The sequence below is a fragment of the Malaya genurostris genome, chromosome 1 (genome assembly GCF_030247185.1).
Source record: "Malaya genurostris strain Urasoe2022 chromosome 1, Malgen_1.1, whole genome shotgun sequence".
Lineage (NCBI taxonomy): Eukaryota > Metazoa > Arthropoda > Insecta > Diptera > Culicidae > Malaya > Malaya genurostris.
The window spans coordinates 131,528,135-131,554,427 of record NC_080570.1 but is presented as its reverse complement, the minus strand read 5'-3'; the positions used below and the strand labels follow the sequence as shown (position 1 = coordinate 131,554,427).

The 26,293-nt window shown below is 37.5% G+C and overlaps 1 protein-coding gene across 17 annotated transcripts in view; it reads right to left on the bottom strand.

Moving 5' to 3' along the window:
• Window positions 1–26,293, bottom strand: part of LOC131425800 (protein tramtrack, beta isoform) — a 522,944-nt gene that overhangs the window by 356,385 nt on the left and 140,266 nt on the right. For 2 of the 17 annotated variants that reach the window (XM_058587969.1, XM_058587972.1), the window contains exon 3: window positions 21,943–21,999. The exons of the other annotated variants lie outside the window; for them this stretch is intronic. The gene's annotated coding sequence lies outside the window, so the exon portion shown is untranslated. The remainder of the gene's footprint in view (window positions 1–21,942; window positions 22,000–26,293) is intronic. 17 annotated transcript variants of the gene reach the window in all.

Genomic DNA, 26,293 nt, shown 5'->3' with positions numbered 1-26,293 from the left:
CCAACCCACTTCTCGATCTCGTTAAAACTAACACACTGACACACATTCTCCCTCGCGCGCACGATGAGAAGTTCTTGCGGCTGACATCAGCGCCGCCACTGCCACTACCGCTGCCGCTTGCATCCGCAGCCTCCTCCACCACCGTCGCCATTGTGGGCACATGTTCGTTCGTTTGAATTACACCGCTTCAAATCCACCCATTGACCATCCCCACACAGCACAGCCACAGCATCGCAAGTCCGACCGAGCGAGCATCTCCTTTAATCTTACACGCTGGGATGCGGATGCAACAACGCCAAATAAACGCATAAAAATAAACGCTGACGTTCCTCTTCCGCGTCCGTCATCCCCTAGCTTCTGCTGACGGGCGGTTGCAGTTACTCCCCATTTCCGATCGAGAGAGGGAATGAAAGAGAGATAGCGAGATAGAGAGAGCTACGCTTTGTCCAATCGGCGCAATGTGCTGATGATGCTGCTGTTGCTGATGATGATGCCAATGGTCGGTGGTTGCTTGGATGATGCCCACGGTCCGGGCTGCGGCGGACGGCGGATGGAAAAAGGGAAAGAATGTGATGCGACGACCTTGGCAATGATCGCGAAACTTTGCGCCAAGCCAAGCTGTGCGCGTTTCAGAATTCAGTGGCATGCGTTTCGTTCCGTTCCGATCCGATCGCGGACGGCGATGCAGTTGACAACGGTGCGGGTGTGTTTGAGTGTGTGTGTGTGTGTATTTTTTCATGTTTTGTGATGCGCACCGTTAGTACCACGTATGCGACATCCGCTCTGCGCGGAATGCATTTTCAGCTAGGCAGTGTCGAAAAAAATAGCAGCTTTTTTCCGCCTATCCCAGTTGGAAATCGTCGAAACCGGCAGTGAAATTTGATGAAGGTCAAAAACGTCGTTGCAAATGAAAAAGTCAATTCCCGTGGAGATTCGAGCCCAGGTTTTGCCGGTCCATCCTCGAATCGTTTTCCGTGCAGAGATTTAGTGAAAAATAAGCTTTAGGAGCATTAGTTATGAGACTAATTTCGACATTTGTCCAATTAGCTTCGAAGGGATCTCGAACAAAAACATAACTTAAATTCTTGTCATATTTGAATCATCTCCAAATTGCATGTCCCGCAGAGAAAATATCGAATGTCGCCAAAATTGGCGTTTCACTTTTCTTGTTTCACGACGAGGTACGAGGATCGTAGTTGAGCGTGTTTTATTTTGGGCCAGGATCCAAACCTCACGCATACGCAGAGCGTGTTTTGGGTTGAACTTTGACATTTGAAATGTACTGCATTCGTATTTATTTTTAACTTTTTCGAATTGCATAATTTCCGTAAATGCTTTCAGTAATGCCATCAGTAATGAAGCAATCCAATCAATAAACTAAATTAATTAACCTTGCACATTCGACCACCCCGCTTTCCGCAACCAATTATGTGCTGCATCATAAATTGCAACATTATCAGAACGATCTCCGGGAACTGCTGCTGCACCAGCTTCCATCCAGAGCACGCTCTGACTTGGCGAGATCAATTGATTCATAAGGCCAGTTGAGTATTCTTGATTTAGGTGTCAATGCAGTATGTCATACAAGTTGTGCATTCAGTTTTGGTGTCCTAGAAGCTCGTAAAAATAGACGTTAAAATTAGATGGAAGTAGGAAAAGATTGCAATCGTCTTCTTTTACGACATACGACATAAGTACCTAGAAGATCGTTTCTCGGTGAAGATTTTTTTGCCACCGGATGCTTCAGCTGTCATCATTACTCTGCACACGAAACTGTATTGGACGACCCCTCGTTGAATTATTCACATTGTGTCTTGGTTATCAGTGGATTAAACCACGTAGTGACTGTACAAAGCTGAACATGTGCGGAGTTTCATTTTAATTAGGTTGTTATTTGAGTTACGTTTCCCGTTCGGAGTGATCAAATTGGTTAACAATTTTCCAGATGGGAAAAAATTCGGATACCGTCTTTGAGGCTTTGATATGTGCATAAAAGAATTTGTTACTAACAGTTGGCTTAACTTGATTTTTATTTCAGTGATTTACCTGTACTAATGTGAATTGAAAAGCTACTGTCACACAGTTATTCAGAATCAATATGTGCCATCTATCTGAAGCGTAAACAACAGTAATTTTTTTACTACGAAAATGCCGAACTATGTTTCAAATAAAGCGAATTGGCGGGGAGTTCTCCTCTATTATTTCAGCATGAAGACAACATCCGCCGAAAGTCATCGTAATTTGGTAAAAATGACCCATCCACCAGATATTGCCCCTTCCGATTACTATTTGTTTCGGTCTATGGCCTGAATGACCATCTATTCTCCAATTGTGATGGATTCAAAAAAATTTGATCGATTCGTTGACTGCGACAAAACCGGTCATTGCCAATGAATTGCCAGAAAGATGGAAAACAGTACACCCAAACCTCCATTTACGTAAAAATCGGGACTTCGTAAATCGAATTATGACGTAAAAAAAGTTTACGTTTTTTGGAATTTTCAACGTAAAAAAATTTTTACCTATGCTTGTATATTATTATATATGTATAATATAATGGATAACTATGGAACAAAAATTATTAGTATTTGCTGGAAAAGGATGTTCTAAGTCGCATCAATTTCGAAGATGGCGACTTCCGGTTCATCGATATTCGTTACAAACCATCAGAATTTGAGGTGGTTCTGAATTCCAAGATGGCGACTTCCGATTTTTTGATATTCCTTTAAAACCTTTACAATATGGGTATTTTTGGAACGGGTTTGATGTGTAGATGTTGGAAAACGATGTTTGATGTGGTTCTGAATACCAAGATGGTGATTTCCAGTTTATTAATATTTCATGAAAACCCTTACAATATGTGTCGTTATTACTCGAACTGCTTGAATACCTTCACAATATGCATATTTTCGGAACGGTTTTCATGAGTAGGCATTTACTTTTTCGAAGCAGTAGTACCTCAAACATCAGGAATCAGAACAAATTGGCTCAAACAGCACGTTCCCCTTGATATTTGGAGATTTGTGCCTGAAACATAGTTTTCTAATATGTACTCATCAAACCTATTCCAAAAATTCCCATATTGTAAAGGTTTTCAAGGAATATCAAGAAATCGGAAGTCGCCATCTTGGAATCCAGAAACCAGAAACCACCTCAAACATCATTTTCCGACATCTACTCATCAAACCTGTTCCGAAAATACCCATATTGCAGGAATTTCCATGGAATATACCTTATGATAAAAAAAGAACCGGAATTTTCATTTTAAAATTCCCGCGCTTGTCCAATCGGTAAACTATTATTCTCTCAACGTTGGCAACACTTTTATACACATTCTGTCAAATTCTGACGCATATCGTACGATTAGTTTTTGTTTGGAGTCTATACAAAGAATTTGAAACATTTTCGTGTGGCGATTTTTATAATGGATGAAAATTTAGAACAACGTGCGTGCATTAAATTTTGTGTGGCGATTTTTATAATGGATGAAAATTTAGAACAACGTGCGTGCATTAAATTTTGTGTGGCAAATGGATTTAAGTGTTCCGAAACGTTGAGAATGTTAGAAAAGGTCTTTTGTGAATCGTGTCTAGGAAAAACACAGGCATACGAGTGGTATAAACGCTTCAAAGGTGGTCGTACAAGCTTGGATCATGATGAGATCCCTGGCCGCCCAACAACATCTGTTACTGAAGAAAACATTGAATCGGCGAAGCAAATCGTGTTGCAAAATCGTTCTGTACCGATTAGAGAGATTGCTGTGTTGTTGGACATCTCTTATGGATCAGCCGAACACATTTTAACTGATGTTTTGGGTTTGAAACGCGTCGCTTCTCGGCTGGTGCCAAAAAAGCTGAATGCGCCGGCTCACATAGCGTTGGTTGTGTCGCAGTTTTTGGCCAAAAACTCAACCCATATCATCAACCAAGCACCGTACTCTCCAGATATGGCCCCGTGTGACTCTTTCCTCTTCCCCAGACTCAAATTGCCATTGCGGGGAACGCGTTTTGAGACCATAGAGACCATAAAAGAGAATTCGCTGCTTGAACTAAAGGTCATACCTTCGGCGGCCTATAAAACTTGTATGAAAAATTGGATCAAGCGTTGGCATGCATGTATTGCCGCAGGAGGAGAGTACTTTGAAGGCGATAATAAAGAAATTTATTAAAAATTGAAATTTTGCGTTTTACCTTTTTTTATATATATAAAAAATAGGTATAGATTTCGCTCAAACTTTCGAAAAATTTTCCAAGGCCCGGAGGGCCGAATATCATATACCAATCGATTCAGCTCGACGAACTGAGCAAATGTCTGTGTGTGTGTGTGTGTGTGTGTGTGTGTGTGTGTATGTGTGTGTGTCTGTATGTGTGTTGTCAACTAAGAGGTCGAGATCTCAGAGATGGCTGGACCGATTTTGATCAAACTAGTCGCAAATGAAAGGTCTCCCCGTCACCCAGAACGCTATTGAATGGATTTGAGATCAGATGTTTACTTTTTGAGTTATACGAAATTTTATGTCAAAATTTTCAGTTTTTTGACAGTATCTGTCACAATTGACCTTGAAAACAGAATATGTTTTCAGACTTAGATTCCGCACGGTAATAGCTATCCAACAAGCCATAGATTGTTAAAATCCGTCCATTTTTAACGGAGATATCGAATTTTTTGTGTAAGCGACTTTTCCCCCATATTCCAGCAGTAGAAGTTCTGAGCGCTGTATGGCAAAGAAAGGCTTGAGAGCTACGTAAAACACGATTTTTTATACTGTTACATACAATAGTTTCTAAGTACCAAAAAGACTGTGAACAGCATTATTTTTCATGACATTTTGCCTCGGACCAATTTTAGCACGGTTCGTTTTTGGCAACATAATCGTTCGAATATGACATATTGGAAAGATGGCAGTACTTCCGAATTCTGAACAATTTCATAATTATATTGATTTAAACTGCTTACAGCAATAAATGCTGGAAGAACAAAACACTCATATACCATTTGAATCAGTTCGTCGAGATCAGCAAATGCGTATGTGACAAATAATTTCACTCAATTTTTTACCTTATTTTCGAAGATGACTCAACCGTTTTCTACAAACTCAGATTCATATGAAAATTCGTATGCTCCTAAACAAGGTTCCTGAATTATGTTTGAATCCGACTTCTGGTTCCGGAACTACAGGATGATATGTGAAATGAAATTAAAATTATTTTCCTCGTAGATGGCTGAACCGATCTAAGATTCAAATGATATCTAAGAATCATCTAAGATTTGCTGATTTGAATAGTCGACAACCAAATAAACTTATTTCAGTTTTAGTGGTATTCAGTTTTCGATTCGGAAGGCACCCAACAATTTAACTCGTACTACGATTTCTCAAAGATGTCTATACTGATTTTTAAACATATTGAAACAAATGTAAACTAATCAGGTGAATTTGTCTGACTTCGGCTACACCGATTTTCGAATTCCGGCTCCAGTATCAAATCGTTTTTCAAAGCTCAATCGTTTTCTCAAATAAAGCCAAATCGAATTTCAGAAAAAAATTCAAATTAAAATAAACTTATAGTCCCACACAAAATTAGTTAATTTTATTCAATGCTGACTTCCGATTCTGGAATTACAGGAGGATGAATTTTAAAAATTCAATCCGATATAGAAGATGATAATCCCGAAAAGCTTGAAAGTTGGACTCAAAACTATTGCAATTTATTCGTCATATGGCCTACGAATCGGTTTGGTTTATGCTGGTTCCTGAATACCGGCTCTGGAAGTACCTTAAATTACCGTAAATTCTAAAGTGGAACTCACTTCGACATATCATGAAAAGTTTAATCGATTGTAACCTTTTTAGATAGACTAATGAGTGATTAAAATGTCAAATTGCAGCTTAAAACGACGGTCATTAAAATAATGTCATGAAAACCGAAGAATATTCATGAAAAAAACACATGCGGATTGATAAAAAAGGTATCATCTCACTGATAGGTGGATTAAGCACGTTTTTTAATAAAATTCCGTTTCTTTTTTGATCATAAGGTAAATGAGCCGGAAATGATTTTCCTTGTATGCAAAAACCTCTTTTTATGAAGTAGGTTCGTAAAAAAAGTTTACGTTATTTGGGATTTGGTTCGTAAAAAGAGTTACGCAAAAAGAGGTAACATAAAAAAGTTCACGTAAACGGAGGTTTAAGTGTAATGGCCAACGATTGAACGTTTACTTTCAATATTGGTTTTGTAACCTTAAAGTTTGAGAAAAACGACACGAACTCATGTATACCCCTAATATCTAAATTTGAATTAAACGTATCTACAACAATTTCGTCGAGCAAAATGCCTACACAATCGCAAACCTGATAGAAATCTAGTAGCCGATTCAAGTCAATTGATTGACTTTCCTTTACTGGTGAATTAAAAAAAAATTGAAATTTTTATATATCATATTTATTGATCTCCGGCCAGGGGAAAAGAAAACACATTAAAACATACTGTTATAGTTACCGACAAGGAATACGTTAGATCAAAATTTCCCATTTGATCAGTGCAAGTCAAATCCAAAATTATTACTTGATTCACGGAAAACAACTCGAGCTGTGAATGAAACAACCCCGGTAACCAATAAGCACATACTAATGCCGCATTATGACAGAAAATAATCACTTATTGGCATTTCAATCGCACTTGAGACTGAATTAAGGCCGACTTTGGCAAAACATACGGCTATGCATAGATAATGCCTATTTATGGCTGGTGTGCATTCTGAAAGCTTCTGATTCTGATTGATTTACTACAGATGAGCTTCCAGATTGCAGATATAGAGCTATAAGCATTTTTGGTGCTCATGAAAGGCTATTTCAATGCCATTATTAGTGCTTACTGGTTACCTGGGAATCTTATTCAGTGCAGTGTAATTCTACTGAATTTGTCATCAAGAACAATATCATCAGCCACGTTAAACATCAAATATGTCCAATTAATCGACCAACATTTCGATCCCAAAGAATTGAACGTTTTTTTTTTGGCTAGTGCTACGTTTGTATTCACACTAAGTATTTCTCTAGATCGGGTCTCGAATATTGGACATTTCGCTAGCAAGACCAGCGACCAATGGTTTGAGCTGTCAACCCAGAACTATAATATTTTTCATACCAAAAATTTAATCTGCAGAAAAAAATGCCTTTCTCATATTTCTCATACTCTCAAATATAAATATGTAAATTTTCGCAAAATAATTTTCTTTGATTCTTGAAAAACAAAAAGGCTTGTCCCTTAAAACTAGTACAATACAATTTTCAGATCGGTAAGACCATCTCTGAGAAAACGAATTGAATTTCACTATTGCAGGTACTTCCGAAACCGTAATCCGGGAGCCGGTATAATCGAAGTCGGTTCAAGAAAAAGTGACTGGGATCCGTTTTTTGAGTTTATGATCACAATCTCCGGTCGTTAATCGGAAACCGGGAATCAGAAAAGCCGACATTTATTTGTTTAGTCTCCTACTGACAATGAATATGGATTAGAATAGTTTTGAGGCAAGAGTAGAATTTATTTTACGTCTTTTACTCGCCGCTTTAAGCGGCGGTATAAATATTTTAACAATCTTCACCCTGTGATTCCGCGACCCGGAATGTCGGATTCGAAGATGGGACTACTAGACCTTTCATTTTGGAATATATTTCCACTATTTCCGGTGCTTCTAAAATCGGAACCCTGGAACCAAAATAGCCGAAATCGGTTTGTTTAATTGCCTACTGATAATTTCCACCGAATGAATTAGTTTCAAGGCCAGTTTAAATTTTTTTGTTTTGCCACTCAAATTTTGAGCCTAAGTTTGGTAAAATCGCTCACGCCATCTCTAAGAAAAAGTGAGGAAATTTTTTGAAATTGTAATTTTCACTCTAATCATCCTGTAGTTTCGGAAGTCGGAGAATCGGTTCAACCATCTCTGAGAAAAGTTAGTGCAGTTATTTTAAATTTTTATCACTTTGTTATTCTGAAACTTTTGAAATGGCCCTATTTTTTGACGCGCATCATGGCCTAACCACTTAATAAAAAAGGCCTCGTCTGACCGTTCTTGGTGCTCGATTGAAATGTTTCTGCTTGAGATGGTTTAGTAGATTTTTGTTTCGATGAAATCTTATTTTGGATCAAATTGGAACTAACAATTATTTTAATAGATGATACTCGCGTTATGGCACATTCACATATCTCTGCTAAATGAGCGCAATTGATTTCCAATTTATAGAGATCATTGTATAGTTAGTATTACGAAATCAGCAAACTAGTGCTTTTGTTCGAAATGGTGATAACTAACTTTCCTCGGAGATGGCTGAGTCGATTTTCACAAAATTAGATTCCAATGAAAGGTTTTGTGGGACCACCCATAGAAAATTCCGGAATTTCATCTCGATCCGACTTCCGGTTCCGGAGTTATAGGTGGAATAGTGTAAAAATCCAACTTCCAATTACCTACTCACTTTGCTCAGAGATGGCGTTACCGATTTTCACGAACTTAGATTCAAATGAATGATCTTATGGTCCCATACAAAACTTCTGAATTTCATTTGGGTCTAACTTCCGCTTCCGAAATCTCAGATTCAAGAGGGCTGAACATTTCAAGCAATTATACAGAGCAGGAGTTGGGGTTGCAGGCCTAGTCAGGCCTTGTCAGTTGACGACCAAACGAATTCATTCCGGATATACCAGTCCCCGGCTTCCGATTCTGGATGCACCGGAAATAGTGGTCACAAACTGTAAAATGGAACGAACTCACTTTTCTCAGCGATGGCTTTCAAACTTAGTTTTAAATGAAAGGTCTTATGATTTCATACAAAAACTCTTGAGTTCCATACATAACTTCTTATGATATCATATAAAACTGCTCCGAAATTATAAGATGATGAGTATCCAAAATTTCAAACTGTCTTATCAAACTCTCCGGTATGAGAAGAAAACACAACACCGCTTCTACGAACGAAGCACGCTGTGTGCGATTTCGTACACTCGATAAAGAAAAGTCTTATTAGTTTACTAGCTGATTGTCCTGCCTATCGAAATACTCTGAAAGTAGTAAAACACGGTCAAAACTATACTCCGTACATGTTCAGAGTGCGCACGGCCAATGCCCCATCTCAGATTCACGGCATTCTCGTAAAATCCGATCAATTTTACCTGACACTTTCCATTTTTGGGACACTTGCTTTAGTGTGTGAATTTACTACAGATCTTCTCAATGGTTATTCTTAGAAGCACCCCTGAGTAGTGGCGAAAGTATCTGAGCTCGTCATAAACTATCGATTCCCACCTTTTATACATGTGAAAAAATTTAGCGTTGCATTCAAATTTTCAATTGCAATACTATCTAGCACTACCTTGAAATTCTTGTCCCTCTCTTGTTTTACAAAAAAAATGGCAGATAAAAATTGATTTTCAAAACCCCCTCCTTGCCGTCTAAATCTGACCTCCCCCCCTTGTTTGTTGACAGATGAAAAAATAATTATAAACACCCTTTTTAAACGTACTTTCTACAAATTTCATCCTTTTGATCACCTTTGCAATTAATATCTAAGCTGGTCTAGAAAAATAAAAAAGTACCCTTATAACTTAGTATCGTTTTTTGGATAGTTCTATCGACTTCACATTAAACCTTTTTTTCTAGAGGCACTCATTATTTTAACCCCCTTCAAATACCCTTAAGACCATATTTGAGTTTTTCAAAAAGTATGGAGGATCATCAAAAATCATCGATTCTCTTTAAATTATAAAAATTTCATCATTGCCCCCTCCCATTTTAAAGACATTTATTACACACTCTCCCCCCAGAAAATACCCTTAATTATCATCTTTGAGCAAGAAGTTTTAGTGCCAAGTTTGATAGCAATCCATTCAGTATTTCCGAAACTATGCAGTTACAAAAAAATTACCCCCCCTTTCAGAGGCACTTACTACATCCACAAATACCCATAAAATCATATTTGAGTTTTTCAAAAAGTATGTATGTTCTACAAAAAGTATCATTTCTCTTCTAATTAGATAAATTTCGTTATTACCACCTCTTCCCTCCCTATGATGAGGACACTTGCTACATACTCTCCCCCCTGAAAATGTCCAGCAAGAAGTATCTGTGGCAAGTTTGATAGCAATCCGTTCAGTAGTTTCTCAGTAATACCGTTAAAAATATTACATCCCCCCCCCCCTTTTGAAAACACTTGCCAAACCCATCCCCCATATAATCATAGGTATGCAAAGGTATGGAAAATGTTTCTAAGGTCTTCAAAAAATATCGATTTTTGTCAAATGATATGAATTTTTTCATGACCCCCCATGTTGATGACATTTGCTACGCTCCTTCTCCTATAAAAATACCCTTATGACCATCTCTGAAGAGCTAGAAGTATCTGTGCCAAGTTTAGTGGCAATCCGTGCGGTAGTTTCGGAGTTATGCTGTTACAAGCATTCAACCCCTCTTTTTAAAGGCACTTGCTACATCCAGCCTCCATATAATCATATCTAAGGTATGCAAAATGTTTCTACGGTTTTCAAAACGTTTCGATTCGCGTCAAGTTATATAATTTTTTCCACGACCATTAACTGATGGAGAAAGATCCGAACGCAAAATCAAACATGTATGCTTAGCGGTTTAAATTAAACTGCTAGATGAGGATGACAGATTAATTTGAACTGCCACTGAACTGGTGAATCGAAAAAAGAAATTAAAGCTTGTTATGTGCATTTTGGACAAATCAGTTACAGCTGTACGTAACTAAAACCCCCAAAATGTTTAATTAAAACATTAATGCTGGTGTTGAAGAATAACAACAAGCCTAAACCTTTTTCATCACGACAATGATCAGCCACATATGGTAGCTTGATCTACAATTATAATGGGAGCGAACTTTTTCTAAACTTCTTTCTTGGTGTCATTCTGCTACCACTTGTTCCATCCTATGTATAACACTTTAAGTGGAATGTGTCGGCTGAGGTAATCTACCCAAGTAACCGCATGTATGTAGAATGTAGAATCACATTAATTAATTGCATTAATTCAACATGCTTCAAAGCAAAAAGGAAAATCTTGGCATTACATTCCTTTCGTGGTATTTGGTCTTTCTGTTTCAACAGACTTCACAGCCGATTCTTAGTGTACAGAATGATTGCATGGCTAGTACTATGGATCCTATTGACACTAAGAATCCTTCCAGGTCGGGGCTCGAACATACGACAACCGGCTTGTAAGACCAGGGTCCTATGCATTGAACCGACAACCCGGGACAATGCTTCAAAGCAGCGTGCATTAAATTTAGTGAAACATGATCTTACAACAGCGTTTTGTCATGCTATACATTGGCATTTTAAGCTATATCTTAACGCAATCAAACATTACCGATAACAGTGCATAGAAATTTATTATGTTCTTCTAATGCAATAGACGTTGGTAATACAGAAGTAATCTATATTACCGACATTCACTTACATAAAGCAAATAGCAGAATATGTACAGGATCAACTCCAAAAAATGTGTATATACTGATTAAAAAATGCGCAAAATTAAATATTCGATCCGAAAAAATGCTTCACATTTGTAATGAAACGAAAAATATGTTCTGTTCAATTTACTTAAAATTCGTATCACATATTTTCTTCACATATTCCAAGTTATTTTTTCAACTTTTTCAATATGAAATGCTGATGTTTCATAACATCTTAACTGCCGCCAATCATGTTCTATATGCGTTATATGAACAAATATAAAGCAAACATACGACTTGGTGGTTTTATATCTGCCTCGCATGCTTCCGCAGTGCATATATAAGAATTGATTGATATTTATATTAGTTCCTTAATATATTTCTTGTTTCAGAAACTGTCAACAGTAATTCATTCTTGTAGAAATGTTTGTTAGTCTGTATCATTGTGGATCCCTTAAAAGGAATTCATTTCCACTGAGATTCCGCTATATTGTCGTGAATACGACCTACTTTACTATGGGGCGCCTTTTCGAAATTTACCCTCTGAGGGAGTGATAAGTTTTTGATCGTGAATATCTCTTGTTGTATCTAACGAATCAACATAATTCTTGCTACATGCCATGAAATATGATCACAATTTTCTGATAAAATTTTCAGTTGTGTGACATAATCTCAAATAATTCGAAATTGAACTTTTCTGAAATGTTTTGTATAAACGAGTATCAAAGAGTATATTTCATAAGGTGCGTTTGCCTTTCTCGTATTTTTAAAGCTCATAGCTCAGTGATCTGTGAAAGGATTTATATAATCTAAATACCAATAGAACCGAAATTTTTCAACTCAAACGTGTATAGCAACAGCATTGAAGTATTGCAATAGTACACTATTGAAAAACCTGTCAACACCAGCCAATCAGAACGCGTTCTGAGGAAGAGAACAAAATATCTGCTGCTGTATTTGGTCCTTCTGAAAGGCAGGAATGAATCCCGTACAACATTCCGATAGTTCCTTTCAATGAAATGCAAATCCGAAATGAGATAATCGACATTAAAACCCGAAAAGGACCGAAAAATGAAAAAGCTACAAACGAAATCACGTAAAATGAAACCTCTTAACAAAAATTGGATCAGTTTGGATTCTATCGCCACTGCGAGCAGATGTATTGTGTGTCGTTTGCAAAGCTAGTTTCGCTTCAGACAAGAGCGATTACTTCACAGCTGCCAGTCGTTTGCGTTGGTTAAAAAGCAACGAAAAAAGGACAACGGTGGAGAGCATCACACAAAATCAGCCGTTCTAATGGCTCTAACAGTTTTCTAAAGAACTATTGGGATTTCTTCTTTGCAAATCGAAGGTAAATATCCTCAGTTTAGTGCAAATCTAGAACAGTTTGATTAGATTTGTGCACTTTTCGCTGTGTGAATTTCACAGTAACCGAGATCAAGTGAAGCCTTCTTTGTTTTTGCGAAAAATGTGAAAAAGGGGAATGCTTGCATAATTCATACAATCGATCAACTAATTGATATTCAAAAGTCTTAAGGAACATGTCAGTTGTTTTCGTATTCACGACATCCAGCTATGTCTCTGACACTACCCACTCGCCATTTCTAATAACGATTATTTGCACATCAGGAAAATACAAACATTTCAGCACTTTTCTATTATATTTATTGTTACGTTAGACTTTCTTTTAGTCATATTTGGCTAGATTATTATTATTATTTTTTGAGCTGAGATTAGTTGTCGTCCACTACGAGGAAGCTCCACAAATTGAAGCTACTTGGTGTCGACAAAGAAGAATTATACACTTTATTTCAGCATTATGAATTCGGCTAACATATTATACACAGATAATCTTTTATTAGCCGTATGATAACTCATTTCTACTTTACATTTGCATTATAAAAGTTCCTGCAAGACTGAGAATAACGAATTTTCTCAATCATTATTGTTATTTATCTAGTCCAGCTATGAGTACACCTCAGAGAATGGCAACTACGGTCTGACAAATAATTTTAAAAGCGGCCGAAACGTCGGAAAATGAAAAAAAGAAAGCACAAACATTTTCGACAGAGGAAACTTTAAATTGAAATAAAAAAAAACTCTTATGAATCTTTGGTTTATGATTCTCGTAATATTTTTATCGTAGGTCAATCAAGCTTCAGATGCACAATAATCAAGTTTGTTCTGGGTGCGACGGACCCAACGGGAAAATGTTAGTTCCATTCGTGTCCTTAGCTACGAAATACCTGATTTCTAGTTTTATACATTGTTCTGGAAACCTTTCTGGAAGTTTTATTCTATAACGATGTAGAAAATATAAATGCAGCAAGAGAATTAATTAGAAAATAATTAAATAACCGGTTTAAATAGTATGATCATCATTAGCTTCAAAACGGAACTAGGCATGTGTTTTATTCTATTAAATAGTCACGTGTTAACAAAGCTTTACCGTGAAATTATTACGGGATTATTGATGAGCTCAGCAGTCGCTTTCGAACGCTTTAGTCACATGATGAAGTGATTTTCTGTGATTTTCGTAACAGCTCGAAAGCGTAATAAACAATTTAATTTGATCAACCGATACTGAAAACATTTCAAAACTCACTGTCAGGTTTATACTGCATCCCACAACCCGTAGAAAAAAAATTATATCGTGTATTATTGCAGCCACATGCGTGAATCCGAACGCTAATTTACGGCACTCGAGACATTCCAACGGGACTAGCGAATGTCACCCCGCGGCGACCACAACTCATGCTGTCACCGTGGCCACATCCGCGAGTGCTCCAAATTCCAGCGTGCGTCAGAAATCATCCCCGACAAGGTGGCAAAATTGCTCCGCTGCTGCTCTCGGCTTGCCGCTTCTTGTGTTGACCGACAGCCCAGCGGAAGGTGGCATCGGTGCACCAACAGTGCAGCGTATAATTATTATCGTTATTGCAGCGATGATAATAAAAATGATAATAATTACAAGTCCGATATCACTTGTGTGGACAAACTGCGAGTTTGAATGTTCGATCGGTTCGAGCTTGGGGGGGGAGGGTCACTGAAACCCCCGCCGGGGAAGGGAAACGAAGAAAGACGACAAATTCTGCGTGCTACTGCGGGCCCGTCACGGAGACCACCTGTTGTTGCTGGTTGCTGATGCAGCTTCGGTTGGTGCAAACCGATCGTTGTTTGCGAAATGCGTGGGATTGAACGGGTCGTAAAATTCGGATTAACGAGATTAAAGCGTGTTCGGACGGTCAAGTTGAATGCGCATAAGCTCGTTGAGTTGATTTGTGAACCATCGAGGCGCTGATTGGTGTTGGGGGCTAAAATTTTGTCTCAGAACGCTGGATGTTTCATTGGCAGAACCTTAATCGATAGATGTTGATACAGCAAACAATTAAAAAACAATTTAATTTATTAAATGTTTCTGAATAACTCAACTCGTTAGCTACTTCGGTAATTCTCCTGAGATGTGCTTCTTCTTTAACAGTATGAACATCGAATTACTAGTTCTGTTCAATCGAATTTGTATCACTTGCTTTACATTTACTTATATCTATTACAATGAAATTGCACAAAAGCGTTGCACAAAACCAATACTCTGTACCTGGAACTCGGAACTGAAACTATGAAATCATATTTTGGAACCGAACTCTGAACTTGAATTGAAGAAACTAGATTTTGATTTCTGAAATCAGATTTCGTAGCTGAATTTTTAGCCTAAGATCTGAATTCAGTTCCAAAGTTCAGTTTCTAATGAACTCAGCTCCAGGATCCTCAGTTTCAGAGTCCAAGTTAAGAATTCAGTTTCAGAATCCTTATCGAGAATTTGAGTTAAGAATTCTGTTCTAAGATTTTGTACCAGAATGTTCGTCTAGAATCCAAAAATTCAGTTCTAGAGTTCAAAACTGAGTTCTGAATTTCGAAATTGTGTGCTGAATCTGAACTTTGGAACCGAATTCTGGAGCAGGATTTCAATCACTAACAACATTTCAAATCAAGAGAAACTTTTCATATTCACATATTTTCAGTTAGCTTCCGCGTTTTGTTCTATACAGCCATAAGTCACCTATTGGTAGGACCGAAACAAATAACAGGGTGGTGCTGTAAACAATTAGATGATTTTATGTTTAGCAATGAACCAAACGCATCAGGCATCGCGAGCATGTATTCATGATATCTAACGATCGATTTGTTGATAATAGTTTAAAGATCTAACGAATGTGCAAAATATCCAGCTATAGAAAACTAACAGTGAAATGTACATACAGTTCCTTACCTAACTCTAATCAAATCCCTCGTTCCAAAGTATACCGTAAAAATAAATGTCTTCTCAATTCCAGTTCCCAATCTGAGAAATTTTAAAACATAATAGTTTTTAGTCAACATCAGTTGCATTGAGACAACTTCAAAAGTAGTTTGAAGTAATTTGAAAAATTTCAAAATTATTTTTGCGATAATTTTCAGAGCCTTATATTGTATTTGAAAATATAATTCGAAATTTTCTGGTCCAATTATTATGATTACCCGAAGTAAATCCAAAAAAATGAGATTTTTTTTCAATATCTAATATCTTGTATTAAGCATCGACTATTTTTATTTGACCTAATATCGATTTTTTGCAAAAGTGCAGTATGTCGGCATCGAACATTCTTCAGGTGAATTACCTCAAGAATCCTGCCGGTCCGTTTCACAATGAAAGAGGCAGGGTTGTTGATAGTAAAATTGAACATATCTCAGTGGAATTTTCTTTGTGGGCTGATTTACTGATTTACCTCAGTGAATCTTCCGAAAAAGGAAATGGTTTACGGAAATAATTTTCGCGTAAGCGAAGCTCGTTGAGGTTTTCTATCTATGCGCTCAAGCACAAATACCGAAATTATTCACATTCATAAACGATAAACGATAAACGATAAACGATAAACGATAAACGATAAACGATAAACGATAAACGATAAACGATAAACGATAAACGATAAACGATAAACGATAAACGATAAACGATAAACGATAAACGATAAACGATAAACGATAAACGATAAACGATAAACGATAAACGATAAACGATAAACGATAAACGATAAACGATAAACGATAAACGATAAACGATAAACGATAAACGATAAACGATAAACGATAAACGATAAACGATAAATGATAAACGATAAACGATAAACGATAAACGATAAACGATAAACGATAAACGATAAACGATAAACGATAAACGATAAACGATAAATGATAAACGATAAACGATAAACGATAAGCGATAAACGATAAACGATAAGCGATAAACGATAAACGATAAACGATAAACGATAAACGATAAACGATAAACGATAAACGATAAACGATAAACGATAAACGATAAACGATAAACGATAAACGATAAACGATAAACGATAAACGATAAACGATAAACGATAAACGATAAACGATAAACGATAAACGATAAACGATAAACGATAAACGATAAACGATAAACGATAAACGATAAACGATAAACGATAAACGATAAACGATAAACGATAAACGATAAACGATAAACGATAAACGATAAACGATAAACGATAAACGATAAACGATAAACGATAAACGATAAACGATAAACGATAAACGATAAACGATAAACGATAAACGATAAACGATAAGCGATAAACGATAAACGATAAACGATAAACGATAAACGATAAACGATAAACGATAAACGATAAGCGATAAACGATAAACGATAAACGATAAACGATAAACGGTAAGCGATAAACGATAAACGATAAACGATAAACGATAAACGATAAACGATAAACGATAAACGATAAACGATAAACGATAAACGATAAACGATAAATGATAAACGATAAACAGTAACCTTTTGGGATTCTCTTCCAACAAATTACGCGGAAAATTGCACCATATATGCCATAACGATGGTGATGGCTGCACTGTTTACCGAAGCTTTTCTAATATATTTCACTGTGAAAACTAATAGAAATAAGTCCTGCTTTCATTGAAACGAATAACTTGCATTGATATAGGTTGGTGTTCTAATTTCAGTTAGTTATTCTCAGGACAACAAACAAAACTTATAATTGCTCATTTTTATTTGTTGTTCTCAAACACCTAAACAATGCGAAAATTTGGTTAAATTCATATTTTAACAATAAACTGCCTTCTACTTAGTGATATTGCTAGTAATTTCTGCTGATATAAACTATTGATTTGTGCTAGTGTTGATGTTGCTGATGACGATGAAACGCGAAAGTTTTTTGGCTTCAATATTAAGAGTGAATACTAACAATTATCCTTATTTAAATTTGCATTCGATCATCATTTTTATAAAATTTAGAATATTACACAGAAATAATGACATTTTTACAACATGTAAGTTAATAGTTATATCTAATTGACATCATCAATGGTGAACTAAATAAGAATACATTGATTCTTCAATGAAGAAGACTGTTTTTTTTAATAAAAGTTTTCGAAGTATATTTAAAAATATAGCACTCTGTAGAAAGGCCAAAATTTGTCACGTATTTTCCACAAATGATTCCAACCCAACAGTCGCATAATAGTTTTTAACGGTCTCGTACCGAATGATAAAATTCAAAACAAACGAAGGAAAACAATACATTTTCATCTGTCACTGCAACAAAAGACAGTATCAATGCCAACGTCACTCGTCGTTCCTCTACCACAAGCCGAAACCAAAATAACGTCTGCTGGGAGAGTCATTCGAATTCCAATTCTCATTTTTTTTCTTCGATATAACGAAAAGCTTAGATGTTTTGCTATGAAAAGAGCTTAAAATATGATAAATCAATCTTTTTACACTCTAGATCCTTTTTTGGAAACCAAAACAACAATAGGTACGAACTACCAACATAAAATCATTGTGAACCGTTTTCTGTCATCATCGATTCTCAACGCTTCGGTTGAATGTATACAGTATACGATTTTCACTGAAAACCGAAAATGACTAAAATGGCAAATGAACGAAAAAAACTTATGTTGTCGTTGACTGTACATGGATCTCGTTCTCAAAATTTGCATGCGGAGCTGAGAGTGATATTTATTTTTCGTCATTTTCGTATGTTTTGAGCCTATAACATCAGCACTAAAAAAGCTAGATATGCACATTAAAAACAGTTAACTTACAACATAGTTTTATGTGTTTAAAGCAATAAAAATATACAATGCTTTCTATTGTATACAAATTTTTATTGGTTGGGTAAAAATTGATAAAACTTTGGGTAAAAGTTGGTTTAGAGTGTAACGTTTCCATGTGCAAAATCTCGTTATAATCTGTCAAGCGGTTATCGAGGTGACTTCCAAGTAAGGAATGCTTCAGTATCAAATTTTTCGTACGGGTGTGGAAAATCCAGGCCAGTCCCACTTGTGGATCGTGAAACAGGTGGAAATCGACAATTAGACCGTGCTCCGTATGGTAAAATCGTTTAAGGCACCCCAGACGACCCCTCAGCGAACTGACAGTGAAATAAAAACGAAGAAATGCAACCTTGTAAGCGTAAAAAGATGACCTTAGGATTCGGAACGAGGCCAAAAAGATCAATTCGTTCGTGCCCCGTGCCAGGAAGCTGTACCGCGGATGCCAAACAAAACCCCAAACTGAGTTTATCGACGGTAAGTCCCGTCTGAACATTCCAAATAAGTCCCAATACTCAGATCTAGAATTTAGGATCTTTCAGAACTCCGAATCGGAATTTAAGAACTGAATTCCGGACCAAAATTCTAATTGGTCTAAACCAGAATTCTAGTTTCGAAGTTATGGTTCAAAATTCAGTCCAAGTTTCAGGACCAGAATCCAGTTCCCGTTTTTAGATGAAGTATTATAGAACTAAAATTCAATATTAGACAAGAGCATAGTTCCAATATTCAGTGTCAAAATTCACTTCCCGTTTCAGATACCAGTTTCAGAACTCTAGACACGGAATTTAAATCTGAGTCTGAATTACGGTTCTAAAATTCTGGAATCAAAATCTGAACCTAAATCCAGGAACTGAACTGTGGATCAAGATTTTTCTCTGAACTTGAACTTTAGTTCTGGAATACAAACCCAGAATTCAATTTCAAAATTCATGTATTGAAATGGAAATAATTTTCGAAACTGTATTTTAGAGCTAAATTATAAACCTGAATTCAAATCTGAGCCTGATTTTAGTACATGAATTCAGGTACAAAATTCAGTTCCCCAAGTCAATTCCAGAATTCAGTTCTAGTTTCCAAATTTCGGGATTGAATTCGGCAAGTTTCCTAAATCCAGGGTTTGGTTCTTATTTCAGAACTCTGGACCAGAATCCTGGAAGTGAATTATGGAACCAAATTTTGAAATTCAAGATCCAGAATTCAGGTTCGAAATCAAGGTCCAGGTTTCAATTCTAACTGTAGAATTCTTGAATTGAAACTGAATTCATGTACTGAATTCTGGACTTGGATTCTGTTGAATTTTATAGAACTGTATTCTAGATTTGGATTCCAATTTCTAGAATTCAGAATTCAGTTACAAAATTCAGGATCGGTATATAGTTCCCGAATCCAGGTCCAGAATTCAGTTCCTGTTCCAAAATCTTGAAATTAAAACTGAGTTCCGGAACTATATTTATATAGTAAATATATATAAGACGAAAGACGAAAGACGAAAGACGAAAGACGAAAGACGAAAGACGAAAGACGAAAGACGAAAGACGAAAGACGAAAGACGAAAGACGAAAGACGAAAGACGAAAGACGAAAGACGAAAGACGAAAGACGAAAGACGAAAGACGAAAGACGAAAGACGAAAGACGAAAGACGAAAGACGAAAGACGAAAGACGAAAGACGAAAGACGAAAGACGAAAGACGAAAGACGAAAGACGAAAGACGAAAGACGAAAGACGAAAGACGAAAGACGAAAGACGAAAGACGAAAGACGAAAGACGAAAGACGAAAGACGAAAGACGAAAGACGAAAGACGAAAGACGAAAGACGAAAGACGAAAGACGAAAGACGAAAGACGAAAGACGAAAGACGAAAGACGAAAGACGAAAGACGAAAGACGAAAGACGAAAGACGAAAGACGAAAGACGAAAGACGAAAGACGAAAGACGAAAGACGAAAGACGAAAGACGAAAGACGAAAGACGAAAGACGAAAGACGAAAGACGAAAGACGAAAGACGAAAGACGAAAGACGAAAGACGAAAGACGAAAGACGAAAGACGAAAGACGAAAGACGAAAGACGAAAGACGAAAGACGAAAGACGAAAGACGAAAGACGAAAGACGAAAGACGAAAGACGAAAGACGAAAGACGAAAGACGAAAGACGAAAGACGAAAGACGAAAGACGAAAGACGAAAGACGAAAGACGAAAGACGAAAGACGAAAGACGAAAGACGAAAGACGAAAGACGAAAGACGAAAGACGAAAAACGATAATCGATAAATGATATACGAAAAACGATAAGAATTTAGTTGCAAAATTCAGGTTCGGTATTTAATTCCCGAATTCAGGTCCAGAACTCAGTTCCTGTTCTAAAATTTTTGAACTAAATCTTGAATTTTAAACCGAGAACCGGGAATCAACACTTATTCAGTAGCAGTATGGCAGGCGATCTGTGGGTGCGGCAAAATCAGCAAACCGAACATAACGGCCGGCACCGTTAATGGTTAAGTATATGAAGTAGAATGTCTCCGTAGGCACCCGCCAGCCCCGCCAGCCCACGAATGTCTTCCTTCGGCCCCACGAAAGTGACAGTCTATTTTTGTTGGATCTGGTATCGTGCCACTATGCGGAACCGGTGATAGAGTGGTTCGCAGCCAACGATGTTGCTTTAGTGTCGAAGGAGGCAAGTCCGCAAAACTCGCCAGAACTTCATCAAATAGAAAAGTTCTGGAAGATTGTGAAATAAAATCTCCGTAAAAAGCAGGGAAGGTCTTTAAAACGACAAGGATATGAAGAAAGAGTGGATGAAACTTTGCAAGAAAGGAGGCCCAAGTGCTACATAGAATTGGATGAGGAGGTTGAATGAACAAACTTGGCAAAAACAGAGCTAATACACGTTTATCCATTTCCTACGGGTGTCGTCCCGGGTTGGAGGTTCAATTTCGCATAGGATGCTGGCCTTACAAGCCATTTGTCGGATGTTAGAGCATCGACCTGGAAGAAGTCTTAGCGTCGATAGGATCGAAATCTATTGAAACAGATTGGCGAAACTCCACAAAAGGAATGTAATGCCCAGACTTTACTTTGATTTTCAGTATTGAAAATATCCGAATTTCTTGGTAATCATTTTTTTCGATTGCTCTTTTTTGAGACTTTATATGGGATTCGGACCAATTAGTAGCTAGTCCCGAGACTATCGAGAAACAGCTGGCAGTAGCCAAACAACCCCGTCACAAATCTTACACTTCAGTGATCGCAATTTTAGTGTCTACCAACTGGGTAGGAAAATTCAACAAACCATTGCATATTTTTTTAGCGTGTCGTTACCTTTAATCAGCAGCGTTACTTTCAGCAGTTGCGCTCGCAGCCATTAGAGATCCTCACCTGCAATAAAAAGAGAGGAAAAAAAAACATTGCAAAATTAACATTATCATACATTGTATAAACGAACCAAAAAAAAAAGACGCAAATCAAGAAAACGCATTTGGATTGCATTTTGCGATAAGCGAGTGCGATAACCGTGCGGCTGCGGTGTGTGGACTGCGATAGATGGAAAGTGTGCAGGAATACACGCCAGTCAGCCAGCACATCGGCTCGAATACCAAACCAACCCCCTAATAAACCCATTGCACCCCGTTCGGGCCGACCTTGGCTAGTTCCACCCGTTCCAGCGTTCGCGGAATCGTTGTGTGTTACACACATTTTCGACTTATATTTGTTACTTTCGGTAGTCAGTCAGTCAGCCAACCAGTCAGTATCGGAAAGATGGACGCCAGTCGTGGTCGTCGTCGTCGTCGTCGTAGTCGTCGGGATCGGTGCAACGACCTTTTTGGGGCCAACCCTGCTGCGTCAATGAATATTCACCGGTGCTCTTCTGCGCCGTCGGCCGTCGACAACCAGAAGGGGGTAGCTGCTGATGGCGCGCTCGTGTGCCTCTTTATCACCGCCAAAACGATGCACATAGGAATAATATATTTTTCACTATGCCGAGTTGCATCGGTGTAGAGCGGGAACACACAGTCACACACACACACTCTGAATCTGACTCTACTTTCGAGAGACACAGAAACGCAAAAATTAGAGCTATAACAAATGATGGGTTGTTATTGTTGCTCCTGTCGCTGCACATCACCAACCGTACTTGCATTAGAGTAATTACCGGTGGGTGCAGCACAAATTGAAATGTCTCGTTTTTTTATGTGTTTATTTTTTTTCGGACCGAAATACAGAACGCATTTTGTTGGATATTGCAGTATGAAATAATTTATCCGTTACCTTTTCCATCTGTTGCGATTGTCATGTCAAAGATATCGTGCAGCAATGGATATGGAGGGGGAGGGATTATGCCGGCTGTGGCATGATTTTGCGTGTTTGAATTCACGTTTTTTTTTGTATGAATTTTATTAGAAGATCCTGGCTCGGTGGGCAGTAGATTAATTTCCCATAATTACATACTGAAGAAGTAGTTTTGGGTTTCGGTTCGTAGTTTTTATCAGGCATTTGTTGTGTATTAAAATCGTGAAGAGTTTTATATTCATTATTTGCCTCATTGCGTTCTCACTGTATTATAGACTTAACCCTTCCACAGAGATTGATCGTAGCCAGATCCGCTAGATTATTAAAATGTGTATCTGTCTTCATGAGTGACAAGTACAAATTGATCGCTAATTGATTTCCTGCTTGCAGCAGTCCGTCTACGCATTTCAACTATTGCTATTGCAACAGCTTGGTAGGAGTAATGTTCGAATTTGTTTATTTGAAGCAGGGAAAAGACCGGTGGAGTAAGTTTCTGTCAAACTTGCTCTCCAACAGGCATAAAACCTCATCATCTTTAGCATCAACAGATTACAATCATCCAAATGATACATTTCACTTCAACATAGCATTTCTAAACTAACTGAAACTGAAACTAATTAGATAGTAACCCTAGGATCAATTTCTTGAAAACGTTTCGTGATTAGATTAAAGTCGAATGAATTGGAACAGTGGTTGAATATTCGGCACACCCATAATTAGTTCTAGCATAGGGGGTCCTAAGAAAAGAATAGTTTCTAAGATTACGGCGATGGATATCTATTTGTAAAAGCTGTAAGAGCTCGGAGCAGTCTATTATTGACTGGAGGAGATCAGCCACAAAAGTAGCCTTGCTGACGTCGCGACGGACAGATAACAAATCAAGGTCAATCAGTTTGCATCTGACGTGGTAACTTGGGAGGTTCCAAGGGTTTCTCCAAGAAAGCCGACGCAGAGCAAATCGAACAAATTTCCGTTGAATTGCTTTAATGCGTTGGATATCGTTTTGGTAGTACGGTGACCAGACAACCGAGGCGTATTCGAGCGTAGAGCGAACTAAGGCACAATATAATGCTTTCAAGCAATGTACATCATCGAATTCTTTAGTAACGCGGAAAATGAATCCTAGCAGCTTGGAGGCTTTGGAGATAGTAAACTCAATGTGTTCCTTGAAATTTCACTTAGAGTCCAGGAGGACACCAAGGTCCTTCACAGACGATGTACGTTCCAGAACAATTTGTGAAATATTATAGTCGAAACTTGATTCCATAACAATTTGTGAAATATTATAGTCGGATTTGATGACATGAAATAATGTGAAGTCATCGGCGAACGATAGCTTCATGCACTTGATCGAAAAATTTAGATCGTTGAGATAAAGTAAAAATATAAACGGTCCAAGGTGACTTCCTTGAGGAACTCCAGAGGTAACGGCGAATGGTAAGGTTGTACAGTCTCCTATTTTCACTATCATTTCGCGACCAGTAAGATATGAGTGGAGCCTACTCAGAAATGGCCCGTTAAATCCTAGTCTATTTAACTTTGAGATTGTTATTTGATGATTAATCTTGTCGAACGCAGCGGAGAAATCGGTGTAGATAGAATCTACCTGTAGTCGTGATTGTAACGGACGTATGATAAAGGAAGTATAGGATACTAAATTTGTAGACGTCGAACGATTCGGTATGAAACCATGTTGAGTCTCAGATATATAGTAAGAGCAATTATGTGTTATAAAATCCAGATCTATAGTTTCAAACAGCTTAAATACGGCGCACAAAGCTGCTATTCCGAGGTAGTTGGATACTGTACACTTGTTTCCTTTTTTATAAACAGGAAACACATAGGATTTCTTCCATATTTCTGGGAAAGTTCCTGAACGTAAGGAGCAGTTGAATATAATGGATAATGGAACTAATAGGCTGCCAGAGCAGTTTTTTATTACCACAGATGGGATTCCATCGGGTCCAGCACTTGATGACTGTTTTAACTTGGCACATGCTGAGCTCACAGTAGCAGTTGAGATAATAGGATGACATCCAATTGGAGACCGAAGAGGGACATTATTCGCCGCAAGAGATATTCCTTGATCAGTTAGATGTTCTTCAGAGAAAACACTACTAAAATGTTTGCGAAACAAATCGCAAATTCCAAGCGTGGTAGATGCTTCAATGCCGTCGAGTCTCATTGAGGTCGGTAATCCTGATTCTTTCCTCTGTTCGTTCACGCAGTTCCAAAAGTGTTTAGGGTTGAGTTTAAGATTTTTTTGGATACGACGTTGAAACGCGCAATAAAGCGATTTGTTCAGGCGTTTATAGCGATTATTGAGATGAACATAATATGATCTAAGAAGTAATGAAGGTCGTTTAGCGAATTTTTTTAGTACTGATCGTTTGGCAGCTTTGAAACGTTTTAAAGTGGGATTTGACCAAGAAGAGGGTACAGATTTACGATATATATATTTTTAGGTATAAATTGGTCAATTGCATATGACACAATATTCGTCCATAATAGAGCAACAGAATTACTGTCATTATCAGAAAGTAAATAGTTCCAATTCAGGCTCAGAAAAAAAAAATGATTCATAGCGGCGTTCCCTTCTTGAAATCGTAATAGATTTCCTCGGCAACTGCTTCAAAGACAACTGGATCACTCTCACAAATATTGATTATAAGGGGAGGGTGGTGGTGACAAGTTTTCACTAGCGAGACGGGCGCATTAATTAATGAACACTTGTTGGATAGTTCTTGGCTGGTAAAGATGAGATCTAGCATTCGGTTGTTGCTGTTGTAATGATTATTCAGTTGAACTAGGCCGGCTGTGTTGTAATCATCCAGAAGTTTCCAGGTTGTATGAGAAATAGAAGAACGCAGAGCATCGGGAAACAAATGTCCAGATGAACAGTAAGTCCATTGAATCCCGGGAAGATTGAAATCGCCTAATATTATAATCCTATCATTAAATTGTTTAACTTAGCCATTTTTCGATTTGTTTAGAGAAGAAAAAAATAGTTCCCATCATCAGTCATTGTTCTGGAAAATTTAAATCAGCTGTCACAGGTTCAATATGAAGTTAAGTTTTTCCTTTACACTGGGGCATTATTTTGATTCCAGTTATGACCGTTTGAAGTTGGCCTAGGGTAGAAATATAATTCATCACGAGAGCTTTTGCGTTAGTGTTTTGTTGGAATCGATTTACGGAAATTTGATTATAACCTTTTTTTTATGAGCAAAATATCTAAATATAGTAGGCGAGTAAAATGTAAATTCAGATTCTAAAGAGCGTTCACGTATAAAAAGGCCGCGAGAGTTTTCTAACGTTAAATAAGTGTCAAACATACCCAGCCTTTCAAACACACGTGTAAGGTACATGGTTCAGCCTGTAT